The following is a 17,912-nucleotide window of genomic DNA, read 5'->3' on the forward strand; positions in this document are numbered from 1 at the left end:
TTGGAGATGCCAGAAATGGCCGGGAGTGAAAATAACACGATTTCACTACTTCAACAGTTAGGGATTACGAAGGTTTCAACAATCAACTTGAATGTTACAATTAAATTGAAGATTTGAGAATACAATCGTCTAAAGCATTGCATGAAGGCAGACTTTTATCAGCACTAGGTGTCTGCTCTGATTTTGTTCATTTACTGTCACTCAAAAGAACATGACAAATGAATTCCTCTGTCAATAACTATTAACAGCTAAGACACAGCTTTATAGTACTGTAGAGGTACTGGTAGTGTTCTAATTTGTTCTGTATTTTATTTATTACAGAAATAGTTATTCAGTTAAATGGTAGTTTGTCTTTTTTTAAAAATACATTTTTAAACTATTTCCATGAAACTTTGGGTAATTGGGGCAGCGGCTTAATTGGGCCAAACATGCTGGTCCCAATTAAAAGGAAGCCACTGTATATATACACTAAATTAAATATATAGTGCAAAAAGAGAAAAAATTTTAAAAAGTGAGGTAGTGCACATGGGTTCATTTTCAATTCAGAAATTTGATGGTGGGGTGGGGAGAAAGAAACTGTTCCTAAAACGTGTGTATGTGTCTTCAGGCTCCTGTACGTCCTTCCTTAAGATAGCATTGAGAGGAGGGCATGTCCTGGGTGATGGAGGTCTTTAATGATAGATGCTGGTCTTTTGAGGCATTGCCTTTTGAGATGTCCTCGATGCTGGGGAAGCTAGTCCCCATATGGAGCTGGCTGAGCTTACAACTTTCTGCAGCTTTTTCCAATCCTGTGCAGTGGCCACTCCATTCCAGGTGGTGAAGCAACCAGTTAGAATGCTCTTCACGAGACATCTGCCAGTTTTTGGTGACATACAAAATCTCCTCAAACTCCTGATGAAATATACAGTAGCCGTTGCCATGCCTTCTTTATAATTGCATCAATAATTTCAGAGATGACCTTCAGAGTGTAAGTGGTAAGGGCAGTAAAAGGAACTTGATGTTGAGACTGCACTGGGGAGTGTGGTGCTGGAGAAGGCAAAGATGAAGACATTTCTCTGAATTAGGCATTGACACGAGATGCTGCAGACACTAAAAATCTTACGTGATGCTGGAAGATCTCAGCAGGTCCGGCAGCATCTATGGAGAGGAATACTCAGGCTACAATTTGGGTTGAAATGTTGACTGTTTATTCCCCTCCATAGATGCTGTCCAACTGATTTATGCAGTAATTTAAACTAAAATCTGAAAATTCTGACAGGATGCATCATTGCCTGGTATGGAGGCTCTAATGCTCAGGAATGAAAGAGGCTGCAGAGAGTTGTAGAGTCAGCCAGCTCCATCATGGACACGAGCCTCCTTATCATCGAGGACATCTTCAAAAGGTGGTGCCTTAAGAAAGTGGCATCTATCATTAAGAATCCTCACCATCCAGGACATATCTCTTCTCATTACTACCATCAGGAGCCTGAAGACACTCTGCCTTGGGAACAGCTTCCTTTCCCGAGTGTCCAGTATGGATCAAAGATGAGTGAGTGTTTGCATGCGACAACAGCCATACTACTTCAACAGGAGGGCTAAACCAGGTGAGGGTGGCCTGCAAATCTCATACCTGGAGAGATAGAGACATGCCTGTCCTAGCATGTCAAGACAGCTCCGGCAGACAAGATCTAGTTAGATCTAACAGCCAGGAAGGCAGTTCTGTAACACTCTGTGTACAGCGAAGGGCATGATGAGATACAGAAGTTGTCTTGGTCATCCACTGCAAACAAGGAAGAACCCAGTTGTGATGACCACTTGTACCACTGGACCCAAGCTTCCGAGGTCAAGAATGGAACTGCCTCAATGCAACAGCTTTTCCACCTGAGAAATATCCCTCCCCTGCAGATTCCCTGTCATCATTGGACACAATGGACAACCACCACCAAGCATGTACATTTCTTCCTGCGACCTAAAGTAATTTTTATGTATCCCACTGTACTGCTGCCACAAAACAACAAACTACACGATGTACAGCATGTCAGTGATAATAAACCTGATACTGATTATGGACTGTTGGATCTTTTTCCATACTCCAACATGCTTTTAATTCACTTTTTTTAAAAGACATTTCACAGTACTATAACTAATTTTCTGTCAAATCTAGTAAGTTTCAAGGGAGTACAGGAAATAGAATCGACTGAGTTTCAAGGTAGTGTGGGAATTGATGAGTTTAAAGGATCAGGAAAACAGAAACCCAGGAGATCCTGCAGATGCTGAAATCCAGAGCCACACACACAAAATGGCAGAGGAACTCCACAGGTCAGCCAACATCTAGGAAGGGAATAAGCAGTTGACGTTTCAGCCAAGACCCTTCATCAGGACTGGAAGGGAAGGGGAAAGAAACCAGAATAAGGAGGTGGGGAGAGGGAAAGGATTACAAGCTGGCAGGTGGTAGGTGAAACCAGATGAGGGAGAAGCTGGGTGGGTGGGTGGGGAACTGCCTTTCTTTCTTCCAAGTTCTTGCCAGCAATATGCAAAGTTTCTTAACATTCAGCCATGGGTAAGAGGTGGCCTGGGGGATGCAATGCTTGGGGTGAGTTACTATAGAACATTACAGTGCAGTACAGGCTCTTCGGCCCACAATGTTGTGCCGACCTTTTAACCTACTCCAAGATCAATCCACCCATTGAATCCCAGCTGAGATAGATTTGTGTCTTCTGTACAGACTACAGATCGGGATTTCACCCAGAAATATGGCTGATACCTCAACCATCCTCCAACTTCATGTCTGAGTTTTGGCTGAACATGGAATATTACAGACCCTTCAGTCCACAATGTTATACTGATCTTGTAACCTCAAGGTCAATCTAACACAGGGGTTCCCAAACTGGGTTGCATAGACCCCTCAATTAATGGTGTGCTCCATGGCATAACAAAGTTTGGGAGCCCCTAAGCACTTCCCTCCCATGTACCATATTTCTGGGTGAACTCCCGATCTGTACAGAAGACACAAATCTATCTCAGCTGGGATTTAATGGGTGGATTGATCTTGGAGTAGGTTAAAAGGTCGGCACAACATTGTGGGCCGAAGGGCCTGTACTGTGCTGTCATGTTCTATAGTATTCTATTCTGTAGTACCCTCCATTTTTCTTTCATCCATGTGCCTGTCCTAGAGTTTCTTCCTAATTTCCCTAATGTATCTGCCTCCATCCCCAGCCCTGGTAACACATTCCAGATACCCACCACTCTGACATCCCTCTTGTAGTTGCCTCCAACCCTCTTAAAATTTGACCCCTCATATTAGCCATTTCCACCCTGGAAAATAGTCTATGGCTGCCCATTCAATCATCTTAAACACCTCTATCAATTTACCTCTCATCCCCGTTCGCTCCAAAGAGAAAAGCCTCCTCGTATGGTGATGAACTGTTTGCAAATGGATTGCCAAGATCGGGGAATTCAACAACCCAAGCTACACCAGAGTTATTCCCCCGAGTTGCTTCCAACAACTTTGGGTGTCAGTCACTCAGATGTGTTCGCTGTTGGGAGAACTTCACCTACTGACAAGCTTCTACACGGAAGCAACTTTTCAAAAATTATGATATCTCTTCATATGGTGACATTTGCAAATGGATTGCCAAGATCAGAGAACAACTCAACCCAACCAGAAAAGCCCTAGCTTGCTCAACTTATCCTCATATGTTTCCCAATCCAGGGCAGCATCCTGGTAAATCTCCTCTGACTAAAGCTTCCCCATCTTTCATATCATGAGATGACTGAACACAATATTCCAAGTGTGGTCTAACTAGTGCTTTATAGAGCTACAACATTACCTTGTGGCTTTGGACTCTGCTCCCAAACTAATGTATGCCTCTTAGCCGCTCTGCATGTAGTTTGCACGTTCTTGTTGTGATTATGAGAATCCAGCAGAATGCAACACCATATGATATAGCAGAATAAGGCCACTTGCCTATTACATCTGCTCTGCCATTTCATCATGATTGATGGATTTCCCTCTCAGCTCCAATCTCCTGCCTTCTCGCTGTATCCCTTCATGCCCTGACTAATCAAGAATCTATCATTCTCTGCCATAAATATAACTAATGACATGGCCTCCGTAGAGTCAGAGACATTCAGTACAGAAACAGGCCTTTGGACCATCTAGTTCATGCCAAAACCATTTAAACTGCCTACTCCCATCAATGTGAACCGGGACCATAGCTCTCCATATCCCTACCATGGACGTACCTACCCAAACTTCTGTTAAACATTAAAATCAAGCTCGCATGGACCACTTGTGCTTGCAGCTTATGCCACACTCTAACGACCCTCTGAGTGAAGTTTCCCTTTTTGCTCCCCTTAAACTTCTCAGCTTTCACCTTTAACCCATGACCTCTCGTTGTAGTTCCACCCAACTTCAGTGGAAAAAGCCTGCTTGCATTTACCCTATCTCTACTCCTCATAATTTGGTACACTTCTATCAAATCTCCTCTCAATCCTCTACATTCTAAAGAATACAGCTGGCTCAGGCCCTCCAGACCTGGCAACATCCTTGTAAATTTTCTCTGCACTCTTTCAACCTTGTTTACATCTTTCCTGTAGGTAGGTGATCAAAACTGCACACAATACTCCAAATTTGGCCTCACCAATGTCTCATAAAACTTCAATATAACATCCCATCTTCTGTACTTAATACATTGATATATGATGGTAAATGTGCCAAAAGCTTTATGTCCTTTCTACCTGTGATGCCACTTTCAATGAATAAAGGACCTCTATTCCCAGATCCCTTCGTTCTACCACACTCCTCAGCGCTCTACCCTTCACTGTGCAAGATCTACCCTGGTTAGTCCTACCGAAGTACAAAACTTCGCAGTTGTCTCCACAACCACCTGTGGCAATGAATTGCACAGATTCATCCAGGGCCGGATTTAGTGGGGTCGGGGCCCCTGCCGACACCGTAAAATGCTGCTGTACCAAGCAAAAAAAAGGCAAGAACAAGAGCAAAAGTCGAACTGGTCTAAATATCAAAGCTGTGGACCAAGACATTGATTTAGTACAATACGTAGGCTATAAGCTTACAGGCCTTAAGAGGGGGGACAGAAAGTAATGCAGATTCTTAGTTTGAAGGACAGCATCTAAAGCACTCAAAAATTGACCTAGGCTTAGTAAAGTTATGAGGGAGACGAAGTATGATGTACCCAATCTTAAATCTTTATTTAGTATTGCTGCACATACCATAGGCCTTATTTCTGAAACAATGCCAAAGCATTTTTATCTAGGTATTTTTCTCAACCATGTGCTCTGAGAAAGTAAAATGGAAATGAGAGACAAAAAGGCCAAGAGAGATGGCACTATGGCAAACTAGGAAACTTGACAATACTCCAACAATCTTTTTGAAGAATGAGATCTAGCACATACTAACCTATTGCTATACTGTGTGGCTTGCAGAGTAAAGACCACTTAATACTTATTAAGTTTGTAAACAGTCAACTATTAGCCTATTGCCACAAAAACAGGAACAGCACTGACACACACGCCTAGATATTTACAAAGTCAGGTGCTTGTTTTTCCAAATTAAAGCCTAGTTCTTCTGGATTTCTTCGCAGCAAAGTCCTTGATCAGATCACTGAAATCCAGTTTCCAAACAAGATCACTTTCAAGTGTCATCAGAGTAAGATGACTCAGCCTGTCCTGTCCCATTGTGGATCTGAGACTATGTAGTTGCCATTATCAGGCCTGCCAAATATGTCTCTGGAGCCTCGGTTAGCCAGTCCCCTCTCGACCAAAAACTTCACAACCACCAACACTCTTCTCAATACGTCGGTCCAGTAGACACACTCTGACTCGAACTGTTTTTGCAGTTCTGTATCTATTCTTCTGCTGTCAGACGCTAGTGTAACGTAGGTCAGTATCATTTTCCTGTGGTGTTTGCTATTTTCATGCTCTCCTATGCGCTCAGCGGCATGTTTCCAGTCGCTAAAGCCAGTTTCGAAGATGGACTGACAGTTAGCATCACTGAAGATGCGGCATGCAAAACAAAACACACGGCCGGTGGAAGGGGAATATAAGAGCCATTGCCTTGATATGTACTCACCATTTACCAGCTTGCGTTTGAAGTGAAATTTGGAGGAAAAAAGTCTCTGCTGTTTGTATACTCATTCCAAAGCTTTGATATCCACATCCTTACTCTGGCAGGACTCCGGCCCTTCCTTAGCCCAGTACGCTTGGACTGAATCATCTTACGCTTCTTTCCCCAGCGAGCAGGATCAGTGCTGTAAGGATCCTCAGTAGCGGTAACGTTAACATTAATGGCGCCCGACTTGGTTATTCGGAGGCCTCTGTGGTTGGTAATCCCAAAGTCATGCTCCCTGCCTCTTCAACGTTAGCTGCTGACTGTGGCAAGGACGGTGGTCCTGTGCTAACGCTGGTGCTAGCGCTAGCTGTTGAACAAGTCTCTGTTTGTCCACCAGTCTCAGACTGTGACAAGAGCAATGGTACTGCTGCATCATCGAGAACAGGTTTAAAAAATTCTGTCATTTTCAATGTCTTTTTTAAAGTTTTTCTCATGGTCCTCTTTTTCTTGTTTCTTTTTTCTTTTCTGGGCTCCACTGTCGTTTTTTTTGTCCACCATGATGATAGCGACCTATTTTGGGCCCCTCTGCAGTTCAGGCCCCTGGTTGCAGCCCAGCCTAGCCCCGCCTAAAGTCCGGCCCTGGATTCACCACTTTATGGCTAAAGAAATTCATAGAAACATAGAAAACATACAGCACAATACAGGACCTTCGGCCCACGAAGTTGTGCCGAACATGCCCCTACCTTAGAAATTACTAGACTTCCCCATAGCCCTCTATTTTTCTAAGCTCCATGTACCTATCCAAAAGTCTCTTAAAAGACCCTATCGTATCCGCCTGCACCACCGTTGCCGGCAGCCCATTCCACGCACTCACTACTTTCTGAGTAAAAAAAAAACCTTACCCCTGACATCACCTCTGTACCTACTCCCCAGACCTTAAACCTGTGTCCTCTTGTGCCAACCGTTTCAGCCCTGGGAAAAAGCCTCTGACTATTCACACAATCAATGCCTCTCATCATCTTATACATCTCTATCAGGTCACCTCTCATCCTCCGTTGCACCAAGGAGAAAAGGCCAAGTTCATTCAACCTGTTTTCATAAGGTATGCTCTCCAATCCAGGCAACATTCTGGTAAATCTCCTCTACACCATTTCTATGGCTTCCACAACCTTCTCGTAGTGAGGCGACCAACACTGAGCACAGTACTCCAAGTGGGGTTTGACCAGGGGTCCTATATAGCTGCAACATCACCTTTCGGCTCTTAAACTCAATCCCACGATTAATGAAGGCCAATACACCGTACGTCTTCTTAACCACAGAGTCAACCCGCGCAGCTGCTTTGAGTGTCCTATAGACTCGGACCCCAAGATCCCTCTGACCCTCCATACTGCTAAGAGTCTTACCATTAATACTATTCTGCCATCATATTTGACCTACCAAAATAAACCACTTCACACTTATCTGTGTTCAACTCCATTTGCCAATTCTCAGCCCAGTTTTGCATCCTGTCAATGTCCCGCTGTAACTTCTGACAGCCCTCCACACTATCCACAACACCTCCAACCTTTATGTCATCAGCAAACTTACAAACCCATCCCTCCACTTCCTCATCCAGGTCATTTATAAAAATCACGAAGAGTAAAGGTCCCAGAACAGATCCCTGAGGCACACCGCTGGTCACCGACCTCCATGCAGAATATGACCCGTCTACAACCACTCTTTGCCTTCTGTGAGCAAGCCAGTTCTGGATCCACAAAGCAATGTCCCCTTGGATCCCATGCTTCCTTACTTTCTCAATAAGCCTTGCATGGGGTACTTTATCAAATGCCTTGCTGAAATCCATATACACTACATCTACTGCTCTTCCTTCATCAATGTGTTTAGTCACATCCTCAAAAAATTCAATCAGGCCCGTAAGGCACGACCTGCCCTTGACAAAGCCATGCTGACTATTCTGAATCATACCCAAATGTTCATAAATCCTGCCTCTCAGGATCTTCTCCATCAACTTACCAACCACAGAAGTAAGACTCACTGGTCTAGAATTTCCTGGGCTATCTCTACTCCCTTTCTTGAATAAAGGAACAACATCTGCAACCTTGCAATCCTCCGGAACCTCTCCCGTCCCCATTGATGATTCAAAGATCACCAGAGGCTCAGCAATCTCCTCCCTTGCCTCCCACAGTAGCCTGGAGTACATCTCATCCAGTCACGGTAACTTATCCAATTTGATGTTTTCCAAAAGCTCCAGCACATCCTCTTTCTTAATATCTACATGCTCAAGCTTTTCAGTCTGCTGCAAGTCAGCACTACAATCACCAAGATCCTTTTCCATAGTGAATACTGAAGTATTCATTAAGTACTTCTGCTATTTCCTCCAGTTCCATACACACTTTCCCACTGTCACCCTTGATAGGTCCTATTCTTCCACATCTTATCCTCTTGCTCTTCACATACTTGTAGAATGCCTTGGGGTTTTCCTTAATCCTGCCCACCAAGGCCTTCTCATGGCCCCTTCTGGCTCCCTTAATTTCCTTTTTAAGCTCCTTCCTGTTAGCCTTATAATCTTCTAGATCCCTAACATAACCTAACTCTCTGAACCTTTTGTAAGCTTTTCTTTTCTTCTTGACTAGATTTATTACAGCATTTGTACACCACGGTTCCCGTATCCTACCATAACTTCCGTATCTCACTGGAACGTAGCTATGCAGAACTCCACACAGATATTCCCTGAACACTTGCCACCTTCCTTCCGTACTTTTCCCTAAGAACATCTGTTCTCAATTTAAGCTTCCATTTTCCTGCCTGATAGCCTCATAATTCCCCTTACTCCAATTAAACACTTCTCTAACTTATCTGTTCCTATTTCTCTCCAATGCTATTGTAAAGGAGATAGAATTATGATCACTATCTCCAAAATGCTCTCCCACTGTGAGATCTGACACCTGACCAGGTTCATTTTCCAATACGAAATCAAGTACAATCTCTCCTCTTGTGGGCTTATCTACATATTGAGTCAAGAAACCTTCCTGAACACACCTAACAAACTCCACCCCATCTAAACCCCTTGCTGTAGGGAGATGCCAATCGATATTTGGGAAATTAAAATCTCCCATCACGACAACTCTGTTATTAGATTAGATTATGAGAACACACAGTCCTCGTTTATTGTCATTTAGAAATACAAACGTACATGCATGCATTAAGAAAAAATACAATGTTCCTCCAGAGTGATATCACAGAAAAACAGGACAAACCAAAGACTAACACTGACAGAACCACATAACTGTAACATATAGTTACAGCAGTGCAAAGCAATACCATAATTTGATAAAGAGCAGACCATGGGCATGGTAAATAGAAGTCTCAAAGTCCCAATCGACTCCCGAGTCCCCGATAGCAGGCGGCAAAAGGGAGAAACTCCCTGCCATAAACCTCCAGGCACCGACAACTGCCAATGCATTGGAAGCACCCGACCACAGCCGACACTGAGTCCATCCGTCCGAAAACTTTTGAGCCTCCAACCAGCCCCTCCGATACAGCCTCCCGCGTGCCATCCTCTGCCCAGCACCTTCGACCTTGCCCCAGCCGACGAAACAAGCAAAGCCGAGGCAAGGTCGAAGGCGCTCGGATTATTACACCTTTCCAGGATTTGTTTCCTTATCTGCTCCTCGGTATCCCTGTTATTGGGCAGCCTATAAAAAACACCCAGTAAAGTTATTGCCCTCTTCCTGTTCCTAATCTCCACCCACAGAGACTCCATAGACAATCCCTCCATGATGTCCACCTTTTCTGCAGCCGTGACACTATCTCTGATCAACAGTGCCACACCCCCACCTCTCTTGCCTCCCTCCTTGTCCTTTCTAAAACATCTAAAACCCGGCACTTGACGTAACCATTCCTGTCCCTGAGCCATCCAAGTCTCTGTAATGGCCACCACCTCAGAATTCCTCCTCAGTTCCGTTCTAAAAGGATGCCCCTCTATTCTGAGGCGGTGTCTTCTGGCCCTAACCTTTCCCACCATAGGAAACATCCTCACCACATCTAATCTACTCTATTGAGGCCTTTCACCATTTGATTGGTTTCAATGAGATACCCCCCACCATTCTTCTAAATTTCAGTGAGTACAGACCCAGAGCCATCAAATACTCCTCATATGATAATCCTTTTAATCTTAGAATCATTTAACGAGGCCCAAAACTGTTCACAGTACAGTACTCTAAGTGAGATCTCACCAGTGCCATTGAAAGCCTCAATATTACTTCCTTACTTTTATATTCTAGTCCTCTTAAAATGAATATTAACATTGCATTTGGCTTCCTCACTACAGACCCAATCTGCAAATTAACCTTCAGAGAATCCTGAATGAGGACTTCCAAGTCCCTTTCCACCTCAGATTTTTGAATTTTCTCTCGCTTTAGAAAGTACTTTACGCTTTTATGTCTTCTACCAAAGTGCGTGACCATACCACTTCCCGGCACTGTATTCCACCTGCCACTTCTTTACCCATTCTCCAAATCTAAGTCCTTCTGTAGCCCCTGTACTTCCTTAAAACTACCTGCCCCTCCACTCATCTTCATATCACCTCCAAATACCGTATGGCCGCAAAGCCAACAATTATGCCATCCAATATGAAGTTGATTTTGATGTCTTTGTAAGGTCAGATAGGTTCAGCTGAGATTTCACCACACTGAGGACAGAAAGAAAAGTCCCCCTTGTGGACAGGGTAGAATAAACCATCTGGGGAGCAGCCTGATAGTGGCAGTACCTAAGCCACTGCCTGCATTTATATAGCTCCCTCAATATAGTGAAATAACCCAAAGCATTTCGTAGATGTGATCTCACCCTGAACTTTGGGCTGGTGACCAAGAACTTGAGCAGAGACAACAGGCATGAAGTGGTACGCAGGCACGGAGCAAGAGCAATGTAGTAGTATCATAAGCACAAGAAGGTCTGCAGGCTGTTGGAAATCCAAATCAACACACACAACACGCTGGAGGAACTCAGCAGGTCAGGCAGTATCTATGGAAATGAATAAACAGTCAACATTTCAGGCTTGGAAAGGAAGGGTGGGGGGGGGGGGACTACGCCAGAATAAAAAAGCGGGGAGAGGGAAAGGAGGACAGCCAGAAGGTGATAGGTGAAGTCAGGTGCGTGGGAAAGGTGAAAGGCTGGAGTAGACGGAATCTGATAGGGGAGGAGAGAAAGGGGATGAGAAGGGGACCTGGGGGAGGCGACAGGCAATGACAAGAGGGTAGAGGCCAGAGTGGGAAATAGAAAGGGGAGGGGGATGGAACTTTTTCCCGGGAGGGGAAATCGATATTCATGCCACGAAGTAGTATGGATTAAACGTTCTTACTGAGTCATGTTGTGCCGGCCGGGGGTATAATGGCATCCGGACCGAACTTCCACGGTTCTTGCAAGCTCCGTGCTGGGTTGAGCGTCGAGGCAGCGATTCAGCCTCGTGAAAAACAGACCAATGCCAAAGAAACGACAAAGTTACCGGACTGGGGGGGGGGGGGGGGGGCGCTCAAGGCGCGGAGAGGGACAACAACAGAGCGGTATGTATTAGCACAGGCTGGGCAACTCACAGCGTGAGCGAGCCGAGCCGAGCCGAGCCGAGCCGAGCCAGGCCGGGCCCGCCCAAACCGCGCGCATGCGCACTCGAAAGCCCGCGCCGAAAGGGCGAGCCCTCCACGCGCTGGAGGCCGATCGATCGGCTGGCGGTCTGGCTGCGCCTTTACCACGTTCTCCCAATCGATCTGGTATGGTTTATAAAGAACTTATTATTTAAACTAACCCTTGGTGGCAGAACTGCCAAGGCTCGGATTAACAATCCAGGGCGTTGAGTTCAAATTTTATGGAATGTCAATTGTTTCATTCAGCTGGTCTCAGTAAAGGTGGTCACAGAGACATGGGAGCAGAATTAGCCATTAGACTCATGAACTGTGCTCCGCCGTACCACCTTGGCTGACTGATCTCATCTTCTTGATATTTATTGCTTATTTATTATTAGTCTTGTTTTTTTTTCTCAGCTCAAGCTGGCAAAACCTGAGGGATGGGTATAATTAAGCGCACTCTTTTCTCAATTGCTAGAAACTTTCGGACTATGCTGCTGGTGTTTAGTATTCTGGCATTCTGAAGATTTACATAAATATTGTTGTGTAGGCCTAATTGTTTAGTGCTATTGTGTAATGACTTTGGGGTGATTTATTATTATTATTCTTTTTCTCTTTGTATTTACTGTGAGCACCTGCAAGGAAATGAATCTCAGGGATGTATATGGTGATATATATGTACTTAGATCATTTACTTTGAACTTCTGAACTTTGATTTATTATCCCCGGCTCAATCCGATTGGCCTGCCTTCTCCCTGTAACTTTTGACACCCTTACTGATCAGCAACAGTATTGTCACAGAGCCAGGGAGCAATACAGCATGCATATAGGCCCTTTGGCCCAACTAGTCCATGCCAACCACACGCCCTACCCAACTTGTCCCAATGTCCAGTGTTCTGCTCCTTTCCTTTGAAGCCCCACCCCTCCTTGTACCTATCCAAGAGCTTCTTAGGTGATAATATTGTACCTGCTTCAATCACTTCCTCTGGAGGCTTATTCCCTATACTCAACAACGTCTGTGTGAAATAATTGCCCCTCAGGTCCCTTTTAAATCTTTCCTCTCTCACCCTACATCCATGGCCCCACCCCTAGTTCTGGACTAGGGACTTTTAAAGCAGGGGAGATAGACATCTGAGAAACAAGGAGGAGAAAGGTCACTGTGTGTAATAAGCAATACATACCAGATTCTGAAAGGCCTGGATAGCGGGGATGTGGAAAGGATGTTTCCAATAGATCTGAGGGCACAACCGCAGAATAAAGGGATGCTTCTTTAAAACTGAGATGAGGAATTTCTTCAGCCAGAGGGTGGTGAATTGATGGAGTTTGTTGCCAGAGAGGGCTGTGGGGGCCAGGTCAATGGGTATATTTAAAGCAGAGGTTGTGGGTCCGTGATTAGTGAGGGGGTTAAGAACAGTGAAGTGCAGCAGTGAAAATAGGGGTTGAAAATATTTATTTATTTATTTATTAAGTGATACAGCATAGAGTAGGCCCTGCTGGCTCTTTGAGCCACACCGCCCAGCAACCCCGACAAACCCGATTAACCCTAACCTAATCACGGGACAATTTATAATGACCAATGAACTAATCTGGTATGTCTTTTTGACTGTGGGAGGAGACTTGAGTACCTGGAGAAAAATCCATGTACTCCACCGGGAGACATACAGAGACTCCTCGTAGACAGCACTGGAATTGAACTCTGAACTCTGGGACACCCTGAGCTGTAATAGGATCACGTTAACTGCTATGCTACAGCATCGTCCAATTAACCATTCAATCATTAACCACGATTGAATGATGAACCAGCTTTGATGGGCTAATTCTGCTCCAATATCTTATGGTCTACAGTGAGGCAATTATAATGAGATCAGCCATTGCCATATTAAATAGCAGAACAGCCTAAACCTGACAGCATGAGCATTGATTCCTCTAACCGCTAGTAATTTCTCTCCTCTCCCCTTTCTCTCTATTTCCATTCCCCATTCGGGCTCCCTTCTCACCTCTTCTCTCTATCTGCCTATTACCTCCTTCTGGTGGTCCATTGCCTTCCCTTTTTGCCATGGTCTACTATCCTCTCTATCAGGTTCCTTCATCTTCATCCCTTCACCTCCTCCACCTATCTGCTCCCAGCTTCTCACTTCATCACCCACCTTCCCCAACACCAGGCTTCTCTTATGTACACCTCCCTGCTTCTTATCCTGCCTTCTTCCCCCTTCCTTTCCAGTCCCGATGAAGAATCTCAGCCCAAAATTAGACTGTTTATTCCTCTCCATAAATACTGTCTGACCTGCTGAGTTCCTCCGTAATTTTGTGTGTATTCTGCATTTCGTTACTGACTTTTCCCTTGTTCTACCTCCATGTATCGACGTAATGAAGTGATCTCTATGGATGGCATGAAAAGAACCAAGTTTTTTGCTGTAGCCGTTGACAGTAATAAACCAATTTACTAAGGCTGTAAGTCGATAAGGAAGAGCTACCTTGTACTGTAATTCTCCGTGACTCTTATCTGTTTGGTGGAAGTGACTACACCACAGAATGTTAGGGCCACAGCTGCTCCTTGCACCCCAGAGAGAGACGGCTTGGAGTCAGGGGACCCAGTGAACGTGATTTAACCCTGGTCCACACCGCGTTGCCTTGGCAACTTTGCACAGTTGGCCATGGTACACCTGGGCCTCAGTGTTGCTGACAGTGGGTGTAATATCCTATATCAAATAGGCATTAGAAGGCAATAATAATACTTTATTCTCCCCGAGTCCCTGGTAAACTACCAGACCAAGTCCTCTTTTTGCTACTGCCTTTGGAAAGGAGGTACAGGAGCCTTAGATCCCACACACACCAGTTTCAGAAACAGCTATTACTCTATAACTATCAGGCTCCTGAACCGGTGTAATTGGTAGTTGTGAGTTATTCCCAGTGTGTGGCTGGGTGGAAGTGTCTGGGGAGTTAGGGGAGTTGGGGAGAGAAGGTTAGGGCAGGATTGGGATTGAGTCAAAGAGTAATAGTGTGGTACAGTGTAGGAACAGGCCATCCAGCCATCATTCCTAATCTCACTTGCCTGCATGGAATTCCCTATCCCTCTGCACCCTCCTCAATCATCTACCTGCCAGATGCCTCTTGTATGTTGTTATTGTTCCTGCCTCCACCATCTCCTCTGGCTGCTCATTGCGGTCCCCAATTATGCTTCGTGAGCCGTATTGGATCAACTGCGAGAATGTGGCGAGTATGCATGCGGCTGATTGAACGTGCAGTGGATCAATTGGACCTCTTACACGAGGAAGACTCTCTCTCTTTTGACGTGGGCTTTCGAGTGTGCACACTTTCATCTTGGTGGGCCTAGTTCATTGCTCGCACACTGTAAGTTGTCCACCGTTACTAACATGACCTATTAAAATCATTTAATTATACTACTGTATTGTTGCTCTTTCTCTGCGCATGCATAATACATGTGAAAACTTTACCCCTCAGATGCCCTTTAAACTTCTTCCCTCTCATCTTAAAACTATACCCTCTAATTCTTGATTCCCATACCCTGGGAAAAAGACTCTATGCTTTCACCTTCATGATTTTATACACCTGTAATGTCCTCCCTATGTCTCCTACTTATGCCGCTGGCGTTTAGGACAGTGATGAAGGTCCTCCATCTCTGGTGGTGTACATAGCTTCCTTCATCATGTCGGTCCCTTCCTCTCAGTTTTCACTACTGTCAGTCTTGCAAGTCCTGGCTGGAGACTCAGGAATACCATCACACTCAGATGTAGAAGGATTCTTCATTGCTGTTTCCACAACAATTTTGTTTTACCTGAGCTGAACCTCTGAAGCTGGAGGACTGGTTGGCCAGTCTTAGTTTGGCCTCTACCCTTTGACTTGTTTGGCATGGGTGAGTGAGTATAGACCAGAGGGGCTGAACGGCCTCGTCCAGCCTGAGGGATCTTAGTAACACTGAAGCATTTTGACCTGCACCCACTACATATTCTTTCCATCCTGAATAAACAGGATTGTGCATGTCGTTATTTTTAAAGGAAACATCCCCAAGAGAGGCTAACGCAGCAACACCTCCGGAGATTAAATCTGGAATAACAATTCTGCTTGCACTCAGTTTAGCAATAGTAAAAGCGAGTGGGAGATCAAAGGCCGGGGGGGGGGGGGCTCAATGTATACAATGTGGCCCCTAAAATAACGAGACAAATTCACTCTCTGGTTTGTCACATCTATCATGCTCATCTCAATGTTCATCTCACATCTCATGCAATCTATCTCAAAGTTCAAAATAATTTTATTATTAAAGTACAGATTCATTTCCTAGTAGGCATTTGCAGGAAAAAAATGCAATAGAATTTTATGAAATACAGTGCATAAATAGGCAAAGACTGAAAAAAAATTAATGTGCAAAAGAAGACAGACTTGCCAAATAAAAAACAACACTAAAACCATCAATTGTAAAGAGTCCTTGAAAGTGAGTCTGTAGGTTGTGGAATCGGTTCAGAGCTGTGGTGAATGAAGTTATCCATGCTGGTTCAGGGCCCTAAACTGTCCCCAAACTTAATGGTGTGGGACCTAAGTGTCTGATGGTATTAGTGAGGAGAGAGCGTTGCCTGGATGGTGTGGGTCTTTGGTGACGGATGTTGCTTTCGTGTCTCTGAGCTGTGGGAGGAAACCAGAGATCAGCGGAATCAGCAACAAGTAGAAATCAGATTTGGATCATCGGTGCAACAGAAAAACCCAGCCAGGTTCCGTGAGGGATCAGACATTGTCTGAGTGCTTCTTCGGGAAGCCAACACCTCCAGCAATGCTGAACTCCCTCAGCAAAGTGCCACAGAGTCTGATTTATTTTTGTGAGCAGGTTCGAGATGGATTTGCAGTCAGCATCTTCTGACTCAGCTGGATTCCACTCCACCCATGAATCCCAGCTGAGATATATTTGTGTCTGCTATAGATTAGCATTTCACCCAGAAATATGGCTGATACCATGATCATTCTCCAACGTGTGTAGAAGTCTTGGCTGAACATGGAACAGTACAGGCCCTTCAGCCCACAATGTTATGCTGACCTTGTAACCTACTTCAATATCAATCTAGCACTTCCCTTCAGAGCCCCCAATTTTCTTTCATCCATTTGTCTATCTAATTCTCTTAAATGTCCCTATATATCTGCCTCCACCACCACTCCCCATAGAAATTAGAAATTTTGCAGACAGGTGCTTGAAAAATTCTACAGATTTCTGGCAAATTTTCACAGATCAGAATCAGGTTTATTATCACCGGCATGTGATGTGAAATTTGTTAACTTAGCAGCAGCAGTTCAATGCAATACATAATCTTGCAGAGAGAGAAAAAAATAAAACAATAATAAATAAACAAGTAAATCAATTACGTATATTGAATAGATCTTTTTAAATGTGCAAAAACAGAAATACTGTATATTTAAAAAAAGTGAGGTAGTGTCCAAAGCTTCAATGTCCATTTAGGAATCGGATGGCAGAGGGGAAGAAGCTGTTCCTGAATCTCTGAGTGTGTGCCTTCAGGCTTCTGCATCTCCTACCTGATGGTAACAGTGAGAAAAAGGCATGCCCTGGGTGCTGGAGGTCCTTAATAATGGACACTCCCTTTCTGAGACACCACTCACTAAAGATGCCCTGGGTACTTTGTAGGCTAGTGCCCAAGACGGAGCTGACTAGATTTACAACCTTCTGCAGCTTCTTTCGGTCCTGTGCAGTAGCCCTTTCATACCAGACAGTGATGCAGCCTGTCAGAATGCTCTCCACGGTACAACTATAGAAGTTTTGAGTGTATTTGTTGACATGCCAAATCACTTCAAACTCCTAATAAGGTATAGCCGCTGTCTTGCCTTCTTTATAACTACATCGACATGTTGGGACCAGCTTAGATCCTCAGAGATCTTGACACCCAGGAACTTGAAGCTGCTCACTCTCTCCACTTCTGATCCCTCTATGAGGGTATGTGCTCCTTTGTCTTACCCTTCCTGAAGTCCACAATCAGCTCTTTCGTCTTACTGCCGTTGAGTGCCAGATTTATTCCACTAGTTGGCAAATCTCACTCCTGTACGCCCTCTCATCACCACCTGAGATTCTATCAATAACGGTTGTATTATCAGCAAATTTGTAGATGGTATTTGAGCTATTCCGAGCCACACAGTCATGTGTATATAGAGAGTAGAGCCGTGGGCGACATACTGTGGAGAGAACTCTGGCTGGTTGCAGCAACATCTGGTCATCGAACCCGGATTTC

Source organism: Mobula birostris, chromosome 3 (genome assembly GCF_030028105.1).
Source record: "Mobula birostris isolate sMobBir1 chromosome 3, sMobBir1.hap1, whole genome shotgun sequence".
NCBI classification, from domain to species: Eukaryota; Metazoa; Chordata; class Chondrichthyes; order Myliobatiformes; family Myliobatidae; genus Mobula; species Mobula birostris.